This window comes from Coffea eugenioides, chromosome 2, assembly GCF_003713205.1.
Source record: "Coffea eugenioides isolate CCC68of chromosome 2, Ceug_1.0, whole genome shotgun sequence".
Classification (NCBI taxonomy): domain Eukaryota; kingdom Viridiplantae; phylum Streptophyta; class Magnoliopsida; order Gentianales; family Rubiaceae; genus Coffea; species Coffea eugenioides.
In genome coordinates this window covers 39,471,216-39,483,257 of record NC_040036.1, presented here as the reverse complement: position 1 = coordinate 39,483,257, position 12,042 = coordinate 39,471,216, and positions in this window count along the sequence as shown.

Sequence of the window (12,042 nt, the reverse complement as noted above, 5' to 3'; positions counted from 1 at the left end):
AATGCAGCACAGCTCCAAGGTGATTTTGAAGGAGTTATTAATCCTTTATCTAGTAATACTTTTATTTCTTTTTTACAAAATTCTAATAACTCAGAATTCATTTGTATTGGTCTAGCTTTTGTTGGAATATTCTTTTCATCAAAGTCTTTTTCATAAGGTAATTCTATCATATGTTGTTTTCTATCCCAAAAAGCATTAGGAATATCTGCACAAATTTCTTTTTGTAATAATTCTTCTATTTCTAATATTCTTTTTTGTATTTTAATATCATTTAATTGTTCTTCAATTTTTAAATAAGATTTTTCTTCTTTAATATAGCTTATTTGCTGTTGTACTTTGGTAATTGTATTTATTGTTTTATATATTGAAGATGTTTGTAATGTTTGTAGTTCTTTTTGCTTTATTGGAGTTAAGAATTTAAAAGTAATAATTTTTCCCATAATATTTACTGAAATTCCTTCATTATTAACTAAGAATGGATATATTTGAATTAAAAAGGGTGTTCCTAATATTACATCATGACTTATATTGTTTACTATTAGAAAATTATGTCTTATGCAATATTCATTATTACATATTGATCCTTTTGTAAATTTATATTTTACTTTTAAATCTTCTCCATTTGCTGCCATTAGTTTTTCATTTGTTCTTTCGCAATATTTAGTGGGATTATTCCTTCTTTAATGCAACTTGTATCAGCTCCACTATCTATTAGAGCTACAAATGTTTCTTTGAAATCTTCTACTGTGATAGTTACTAAAGCGAACCATTTTTGAAATGTTATTCTTTCAATAGTATTTAAATATTGATCTTCTTCTACTGTTTTCCTGATATTGATATTTCTTCTGTTTTAGAATTAGAGTTGAGGGCTGATTACTTATTAATTATTTTTGATTCTATTTCCAAATCTTTTAATTTTAATTCTATTATTTCTTGTTGTAATTGTTTTACTTGTGTTTTAAGATTATTAATTTCTGTTTGAAGGTCTTTAGTAGTTTCTTTCTTCATTATATTTATATTAGGATATTTGTCTATTAATTTTGATATACTAAAAGGTTCTATTATTTTTGGCATTTTATCTTCTTGAATAATTAAACTTTTTAGTCTTTCTAAATATTCTTTTTTAGCTATTGGATCATCAATTTTTTCTATTATATCTAATAAAAATTCTTTATCTTCTTTTTTAGTTATAACATTTATATATTTTGGAGTACAATTGCAATTTTCTTCACTATCTGAACTAGAAATATCATTGTAATAATCATCTTCTGTACTTTGTTCTTTTTCATTTATTAATAAGTTTATTAATTTATTTTTAATTTCTTCTTCGTTAGAACAAATTTCTGTAATTTTTTCTTTTAATCTACATTTGTTTGCTTTATGTCCTATTTTTCCACATTTATAACAAACAATTTTCTTTTTAATAAATCTTCTTTTTTTAGTTGGTTCATTTTCCTTAGGTTTTTATATCTTATTTTCTTAGAATATTTTTTAATTTTCTTTCTGTATGCTGATGGTGATTTAATTCTTTTAATTCCAAATGCATCACAGAATGATCCTACTTCTTTTTGTTTTGATCCATATTTTATTTGTAATCTTAATTCTGAACATAACATTAATCCTTCTTTTTTCACAAAAGCAAATAATTGTCCAAAAGTAATATTTTCAAATGAAATTACATCTGTTCCCATTTCTTTTTGTAAATTATCCATTATTCTTTGTGAAAATAGACTTGGTAATCCAGTTATGAATCTTTCTTTCCAGAATGAAGCATTACAATCTGGTCTTCTTAATACATTTGTTAAAAACATATCTTTGTACCATCTAAAATCTGATAATGTTGGACATCTTAAATTTGTTAAAAATGTTTTATTAGAATTTAATTCTTCTTTTGGATTTCCTATGAAATACATTACTATTGTTACTATTAGAAATTCTGCAGCATCTGATTGTATTTGAATATTTCCTTGATCATCTTCAATTTCTTGTGTATGTTCTAATATTGATAATTTATCTTGTAAGGTTAAAGCATTATCCCACCAATTCTTTAATTGTCCAGTAAATCCTGAAACTAATAATGTTGCAATATTTCTTTCTTGAATATTTTTTATTTTATAAGCTAATCTTGCCATTCCCATTTCTTGTAAATTATTTAATACTTCATATTCAGCTTTGCCATCTATATTCCATTCATATATTGAATCTCCATCATATTTAGTAGTTCTAAATTTTGATCTTTCTTCATATTGAATATCTGGAGGACTTGGTCTAGGATAATAATTTTTTGAACTTACCATTTTCCAATTTTTATTGTTACTATAGTTTTTTCTTTTTATTCTATTTATTTGATTATTTTCTTCTTCAAATTGATTTTCTATTGGTAAAAGTATATTTTCTTCTATATCTGAATTTATTGATTCTTCTGATAAATCTTCTAATTCTTCAGTAGAGTTTTCTTCTATTATTTGATCTAATGTGTTTATTTTGGGTGTTGATGGTTTTGAATCTGTAGTTAGATTTTGTAAGGCATTAGATATTTTATTTAATAAATTATCTGTATTACTTATCTTTTGATTACTAATACTTTGTACTAAATCTTGTTCTTTTTCTCTTGTCAAACTTCTAGGTTGAAAATGAGGTGCTGATATATCATTTGGGAATTTTAAATCCGATTTCTTTAATGTATCAATTTTTGTATTTAATACTTCCATATGTTGAGATATTGTATGAAGAATTTGATTGGTATAATTATTTTGTTGATAAACTTTTTTAAGATCTTCTAGATTTATTGAATTATTTGTACTTGATTCAGCTTCTCTTCCCTTTTTAAAAGGTGAGGCTATTATTTCTCATTTTCCTATATTAATTTTTACTTCTTGTAATGGGGGGGTGTATTGATGTTAATATTTGATCTTCTTTTAATTTCCATTTTTTATATAAATTAGTTTGAACATTTATTTGTGGAGTATTATAAACATCATTTATCCCTATTTTTGAAATATAAAATGATAACCAGGTAAAGAAAGGAAAATCAAATTTTCTTTTGTCTAATTCATCTTTCCATTCTAATATTAACTTTTCTTTATATTCTGATTCTAATTGAAAAAACCAAATTCTTTTTTCTGTATTTTCTTCATCTTCAAAATCTTCTTGTAAATATTTATGATTTATTATATAAGGTCTACTTATAACATTTATTTCGCCTCTCATTTGTGAATGTGTGGGTGAATAATCTGTTTGATTTTGATTTTGATTTATTACCTCTGGAACTGGAGTTTTATATTTAAACGTTGAAGTATTTTCTAAAGGAAAATTAATCTCAGTAGATTCATAATTTGAATGTCTAGCTGGTATCCATGAATAACTTGATTCTGGTCTTTCTCTTAAGGATGAAAATCTTATTAAAGTACTTCCATCTTGTTTTTCTATAATATCTTCTACAGTAGTCTGTTCTATATTTCTTGCTACTTGTGGATTTTTAATTTCAAATTCTCTTGGTATTGTTATTTCATTCCATTTTAATCTTTTTGGAATATATGTAGTAGGTCTATCTGCATCTACTTGTAATAAAGTTGTTTCATCTTTAAGAGTTGGAGTCATAATGAATTTTGGATTTAAATGTGAAGATAAAGGTCTATAATATATTCTATATATTATTGCAAAATTCTTTGTATGTTTTTCGAATTCATTTCCTTGTAAATGAATATCTAATATGACTGAATTCAGAATATGTGGGTCAGTTAGGTCTATTGAAAAATTTGGAGCACAGTTAAAATATATGGGTCCATTACATACATTAGTTTGAATCATAGAAAGTAAAGAAGTTTTATATCGTTTGAGTCTAGTATCTCTTAATGCTAAGTATATTGGAGCATCAACTCCTAAATGGAATAAAGGTTTTACAACAATTTGTATTAATCCTATATGAATATAGCGATATCCTTTACTTAAATATTTTTGAATTGTACTATGATTTAATAATTGTATGGTTTGATATTCTTCTTGAATAGATATTGTTTCTTCATGAGTTTTTACTGATAAGGCAGTTTTGAAATCTAAAGGGCCAATTCTATAGATGTGTTCAATTTTTTCTTCTGGGATTGTCCAATCTGAATTGTTTATAGGCATATGATATTCATGACTTTGTACTACATTCTCTTGCTTTGAATTAGATCCTATTTTTAATTGTCTAAGAAATGCAGCCATGTTTAATATTTAATTAAATTTTTACTTAGACGGGAACAACCGAGCACTATGCCTGGAACATCCTATCCTGGACTTACCAACGGTCTAACAAGGCATCAAGTCTTACCAACGTTTTCAGTAAAAGTTTAATAAAATATGTAACATAAATGCATGAAATAGCCAAGTCAAAATAGAAACGTAATTCAAATAAAGTAAATGTAAATGCAAAGTTTAAATATGCGTATGCACTTTAAACAGGGGGGTCAGACCAGGTTCCTGAATGAAATCTAACTAATTCTTCTGTTGAATTATCCATTTTTTGTTTTAATATTCCACCATATCCTAATTCTGATGCATCTGTCTCAACTATCATGAATGCTTTAGGATGAGGTAGGCATAAACATGGTAATGACTCTATTTTTTCCTTCAAATACTTTATTTTTTGAGTATGTTCTTCTGTCCAAGGTTTTGGATTTTTCTTTAATCTATTGAATAATATAGAACATTCTTGTCTTAATTTAGGAAAGAAATCTGCTATATAATTTAAACATCCTAAAAATCTCTGTAATTGATTTTTCTCTTTTATCTCATCTGGAAATTTAGTAGCGAATTCTAAAGCTCTATCAATGGGTTTTATTGTTCCTTGATATATATTATGTCCTAAAATTCTTATTTTGGTTTGAAATAATTTCATTTTTGGAGCAGAAACAACTAATCCATTTTTCTTGACTGTTTTTAAAAATATACTTAAATGTTTAAAATGTTGTTCTACTTGTTGACCTTGGTTGGTTTTGATGATTATCAAACCAAAATGTAGATTTGGGCTAATGTTTTTATGTGAGTAATTTGTTAGAATAGATTCTTGTGGCATAAAAGAAGAAGCAAAAACAGGGCACTCATGTCGGACGCTATCGGACGTCCGAAAGGATGAAGAACATCAAGAAGGAAACTCTGTCGGACGCTCGTGAGGAAGCATCGGACGTCCGAGAAATTTCGTAAAGATTTGATGACTCTCTGACGACGTTCGGACGCAGGGTTCAGACGTCCGACAGGTGGTTTGGACGCAGGGTTCGGACGTCCGACAGGTGGTTCGGACGTCCGACAGGCCAACGGCTAGTTTTGACAGCATTTAATATTTGACCGTTAGAGAGCCTTTTGAAGCCATTTCTCACCTTCTATAAATACCCCAAAGCACAAGAAGACAAGGGACTTTTGCCAACACAAAATACAAGCTTACAAGTGAGATTTTTGAGTAGGAAGATTTTTTGTTGGTTGTATAAGGGGTTGGGAAAGTTGGGTTGTGAGGTTGCTCAAGTGAAGGTTCCTCTCTAGGAGGAGTAAAACCTTGGTGAAGGTGAACCTATCACTTGGAGTGGTAAAACCTTGGTGAAAGTTGCCTCATTTGTATAAAATAGTTCTTATTTGGGTGAGTGATCTTTCAAGTGTAGGTTGTTGAGGGTTATCTAGAATAGTTGTAAAACTCCTTGGCTCAACCAAAGTGTGTTTGGGGTGAGGAAGGAGTGAGCCTTCACTTGTACATCTTGGTTAGCATCGCCATCTATTGAAGAGGCTATTGGATTGATATTTGGTTTGCATTTCTTATCTTTTCTCTTTAATTAAGTTTTCTTTATTGTGCTTAAATTTGATATATCTTTGTGCATCATTGTGAAATTGTTTGTACTCATTGGGTTGCACCAGGCTTACAATTGGTATCAGAGCTTGGTCTCTTTTGATTAAGCTTAACCGCTTAGAGTAAAGATCATGGCAACCATAAAAGTTTCTTTTTAGAAGGGCAATCTATTGATAGACCACCTATGTTTAATGGTTCTCATTTTAGCATGTGGAAACAAAGAATGATGATTTTCTTACAATCCGTTTATATTGAATTATGGTATGTGGTAGAAGATGGTCCTTATGAAGCTAGAATAGTTGACTCTACAACTAATTTGAGTAGATTAAAGACTAGACAAGAATTGAATGAAAAAGACAAGAGATATCTTTCCTTGAATGCCAAGACCATGAATATATTGTACAATGCATTAGATGTAAATGAATCTAGTAGGATTAAAGGTTGTAAATCAGCAAAAGATATTTGGGATAAATTGTGTGAATTTCATGAAGGTAACCAAGATATTAAAGAACAAAAGAAATCTTTACTTGTTTCTCAATATGAATTTTTCAAAATGCATCCTCTTGAAAATGTTGATAAGATGTGTAGTAGATTTTGTGACATTATTCAAGATCTTAAATTGCTTGGAAAAGAATATTCTTTGGGTGAGAAAAATAGAAAGATTTTGAATGCCTTGCCAAAAGAATGGGAAAACAAAATAAATGCTATAGAAGAGGCAAAGGATTTAAATTCTATGTCCATTGAATCTCTTGTGGATACCCTAACCTCTTATGAATTAAAGCTGAATTTCAAAGTGCAAGAGGAAGAAAATGCAAGAATGTATACGAGAGGCATAGCTTTTAAAGCATCTCAAGTGGGGGATAACCCATCCTTCATGGGTAATGAAAATATGGAAGTGGACAATGATACAACTCCTCAAATCAAAAGATTCAAGAAGATCTTCAACAAGAGAAGTTCAAGAGAAGATTACAAAATTACATGGGATGATTGCAATTCAAAAAGAGAAAAAGAAGAGTTAGCCCAAATGGCACTAATGGCCTTTGGAGAAGATGAGGTAAATTCTTATCACTCTTCTAGTGATGAAAATAATGAAGATGATGATGTGCATATTCTTATGATTAAAATGCATAAAAGTTTGAGAAAGTCTTATGCTAAAAATAAAGATTTGAAAACAAAAATAAATGATTTGTTGGAAGAAAACTCCAAACTTTTTCAAGAAAACAAATGTTTGAGAATGGAAAATCAAAAAGGTGTTTTTGATTGCAAAAATAATTTGAAAAGGAAGTTGGAAGAGAAAACAAAGTTTTATGAAAAAATGTTGGAGGAACAAAATTTGTTAAAGAAAAGAATTAATGACTTGAACGAGTTTCTCCAAAATGAAAAACAAAAGTTTTCTCAAACAAAAGAAAGCAAATCTTTTCAAGGCACAAATAAGTTTGCTAAGAAAATTAGTTGCATTAAATCCACTTATGTGCAAGATACTTCTATCATGTGTCACTTTTGTTGCCAATTTGGACATATGCAAAATGATTGCTATGTAAAGAAAAATATGAGAAAAGGTATGAAATCCATGTGGATTGCTAGATCATGTTGTACTAACTCCCAAGGACCCTATGAAAAGTTTTGACATTCTATATGGTTTTGATTTGAAAAATAAAGGGGGAGTTTGCTTTTTGATTGATGCCAAAATGGGGAGTAGGATTTATTGAAATTTCTTTGAATGTGGCATTTTCTAAGGGGGAGCTTTATTTGATCTTATTTGATAAAAGAAATCTTCATTTTGTTTGTCATCATCAAAAAGGGGGAGATTGTTGACCTTGGTTGGTTTTGATGATTATCAAACCAAAATGTAGATTTGGGCTAATGTTTTTATGTGAGTAATTTGTTAGAATAGATTCTTGTGGCATAAAAGAAGAAGCAAAAACAGGGCACTCATGTCGGACGCTATCGGACGTCCGAAAGGATGAAGAACATCAAGAAGGAAACTCTGTCGGACGCTCGTGAGGAAGCATCGGACGTCCGAGAAATTTCGTAAAGATTTGATGACTCTCTGACGACGTTCGGACGCAGGGTTCGGACGTCCGACAGGTGGTTTGGACGCAGGGTTCGGACGTCCGACAGGTGGTTCGGACGTCCGACAGGCCAACGGCTAGTTTTGACAGCATTTAATATTTGACCGTTAGAGAGCCTTTTGAAGCCATTTCTCACCTTCTATAAATACCCCAAAGCACAAGAAGACAAGGGACTTTTGCCAACACAAAATACAAGCTTACAAGTGAGATTTTTGAGTAGAAAGATTCTTTGTTGGTTGTATAAGGGGTTGGGAAAGTTGGGTTGTGAGGTTGCTCAAGTGAAGGTTCCTCTCTAGGAGGAGTAAAACCTTGGTGAAGGTGAACCTATCACTTGGAGTGGTAAAACCTTGGTGAAGGTTGCCTCATTTGTATAAAATAGTTCTTATTTGGGTGAGTGATCTTTCAAGTGTAGGTTGTTGAGGGTTATCTAGAATAGTTGTAAAACTCCTTGGCTCAACCAAAGTGTGTTTGGGGTGAGGAAGGAGTGAGCCTTCACTTGTACATCTTGGTTAGCATCGCCATCTATTGAAGAGGCTATTGGATTGATATTTGGTTTGCATTTCTTATCTTTTCTCTTTAATTAAGTTTTCTTTATTGTGCTTAAATTTGATATATCTTTGTGCATCATTGTGAAATTGTTTGTACTCATTGGGTTGCACCCGGACTTACACTACTGATTCTGAAAATATTAATACATCATCTATATAGACTATACTAAATGAGCTATAAGGATTAAAAATATCATTCATTATATTTTGAAATTCTGATGGTGCATTTTTTAATCCAAATGGCATAACTTTCCATTCATAATGTCCAAAAGGTGTTGTAAATGCTGTTTTGTATCTATCTTTTGGGTCTATTATTATTTGCCAATATCCTGATTTCATATCAAACTTGGAAAAGATTTTTGCATTAAATAGTCTATTGAGTAAATCTTTTTTATTAGGAATAGGATATCTAATCCATTGTAAAACTTTATTTAAAGGTTTGTAATTTATTACTAATCTTGGAACTCCTCGTTCTTTTTCAGCTTGATTCATTACATAAAAAGTAGCACAGCTCCAAGGTGATTTTGAAGGTGTTATTAATCCTTTATCTATTAATATTTTTATTTCTTTTTTACAAAATTCTAATAACTCAGAATTCATTTGTATTGGTCTAGCTTTTGTTGGAATATTCTTTTCATCAAAGTCTTTTTCATAAGGTAATTCTATCATATGTTGTTTTCTATCCCAAAAAGTATTAGGAATATTTGCACAAATTTCCTTTTGTAATAATTCTTCTAATTCTGATATTCTTTTTTGTATTTTAATATCATTTAATTGTTCTTCAATTTTTAGATAAGATTTTTCTTCTTTAATATAGCTTATTTGTTGTTGTACTTTGGTAATAGTGTTTATTATTTTATATATTGAAGATGTTTGTAATGTTTGTAATTCTCTTTGCTTTATTGGAGTTAAGAATTTAAAAGTAATAATTTTTCCCATAATATTTACTGAAATTCCTTCATTACTAACTAAGAATGGATATATTTGAATTAAAAAGGGTGTTCCTAATATTATATCATGATTTATATTGTTTACTATTAGAAAATTATGTCTTATACAATATTCATTATTACATATTGATCCTTTTGTAAATTTGTATTTTACTTTTAAATCTTCTCCATTTGCTGCCATTAGTTTTTCATTTGTTCTTTCGCAATATTTAGTTGGGATTATTCCTTCTTTAATGCAACTTGTATCAGCTCCACTATCTATTAGAGCTACAAAGGTTTCTTTGAAATCTTCTACTGTAATTGTTACTAAGGCAAACCATTTTTGAAATGTTATTCTTTCAATACTATTTAAATATTGATCTTCTTCTACTACTTTTCCTAATATTGATATTTCTTCTGTTTTAGAATTAGAGGTTGAAGGCTGATTACTTATTAATTCCAATTTTTAAATTAAGAATAAGAAAATCTTTGATTAAATCACGCAACTAGCCTTGGTTAGGTCGAAAGGGTGTCTCGGATTTTTATCCTTGCCTTCCCTTCCTTCAAATGTGACTCCCGAACCTTTTTTTTTTATTTACGTAGATTAGAAGTCGTTTAAAAGGAGTTTTTCCACTTTTTCCTTTGAAAAATTCGTTTTAGGTGACTTGGTACACCTTAACTCTATACCAAGTGGCGACTCCGATTTTTATTCAAAAATCCTTTTTAAACTATTATTTTGGGTCAAATCGTCGCATTTTCAAGTCCCATTTAGATCCATATTTTCTTTATTTTCTAAAAAATCAAAAACTCATTTTTCACTCAAAATAAATCAAAAATCCATTTTTTCTAAAACTAATTTATTTTTCTTAAAAAATGGGGCGCGACAATGTAGCTACTGCTTTTATTGCAAATGCACTTTCAAACTCTCCAATTTTGTTCACGAAAGTGTTTATCTAAGGATATCACAAAATTAGAATATTAGTAATTTAAAAAATACATAATATAATTTAAGTGAATAAATAATGACAATTTTGTTTACCTCATTCATTGCTTTTGCTTGCGCTTCTAAATCTGGTTCAAGCCTTTTAATTACTTCTTTCAATTCTCTTCTAACTTCAGATGTATTAAATTCACAGGTACTGGAATATTCAAAAGCGGGATTTAAGAAATAGGCTGGGCCAATGACATAAAAAATAATCAAGTGAGAAAATCTTTAGCACAAAATAATTTGTTTAAAAAATATTTATTTATAAGTGTCAAACATAATTACCTACTGCATGCAAGTCTCTTTATAACGTTTTATACCATCTGTCATCAATAATATTCTAGTGTTTTTGATAGTCTTTCACTGCAATTTCTATTGCCATTTTAGCCCTATCCATTGCCTTATATATAATAGGTAGTATGGGTTTTTTTTATCCTGATCGATCACTTTTAAAATTTTCACTAACGGCTCCATGACTGCACATACCCGCCGTACCCTTTTCCAAAATCTTTCTGACAAAATCAAGTCAGACACTTCAGCAACTTCTTCCCTTCTTTTAGAACTGCTATTATACTTTTGCCACTTATTTGAAGTATACATTCATTTCAATTCGGTAGCATGATGAAGAAGACTTTCCATTGCAATGAATTCGGTAACAAATCTTGTTATGTCAAGTCACAATAACTCTCTATTATTTGTATATGTCTTCTTTAGATTAACCACTGTCACTATTGTATATAAAACTGGTAGTTCTCCTACCTTGTTTGATGGCATCCTTTATTGATTTCATTTGACCAATGTCTTCCAGCATCAAATCAATGCAATGTGTAGCACATGGTGACCAAAACAAATGCTTCCTTTTCTTCATCAGTTGCTCCCCAGCTGCCTTCATATTAGATTCACTATTAGTGACAAGTTGTACAATATTTTCTTCTCCAATGGAATCCACAACCTTATCTAATAAGGATAAGACAAAGTTTGCAGTCTTTGTATATTATGTCTCTATCACAATATACCATGAAATTAATGACTGGATGCATTGTCCGAGTACTCCAGCCATCACACATGATTGTGCACCCATATGTTTTCCATTTGTGTTTAATGGAACTAATGTATTGGTCAACGTCTGTCATTTCCTTATTTAGATATTCACCTCCAATTTGTTCAGCTGTTAGCCCTTTAATTCCAGGTCCAACACTAGCAATTGTGTCAACCATTGATTGATAATAAGGACCACTATCAACCGCATGAAATGTTATGGCATTAAAATGAAAAAATTTTGCAATTGCCTTACCAACTTTTTTGGCATTTTCTTTGGAAAACAAATTTTTTATTGATTTATTTTGGAGGGAAACATGTATGGACCAACCCGTTGTGACCCCAAATCTCCTGCCTTGAGCTTAAAACTCTGTGAGAAAGCTGTTTTGCTTCTAGAGGACAATAGATTAGGTATATTCGAACTACTACTCCCTGCAATCTAGCGCATAAAATATTGTAATATTTTTTATTAAACAAGTCATGTAATCTAAAAATGGTATATTAATTCTTAGATATTTCTACATACATACTAGATGTAAAATCTATAGTTCGCAGACCTTCAGATATAGAATGCCTATGTTGCTCTTCCATAAATCCCATGTATCTACTTTTTCCATGGCTCGCTTGTATTGCTTTCTTTCCAAAACTTCCATTT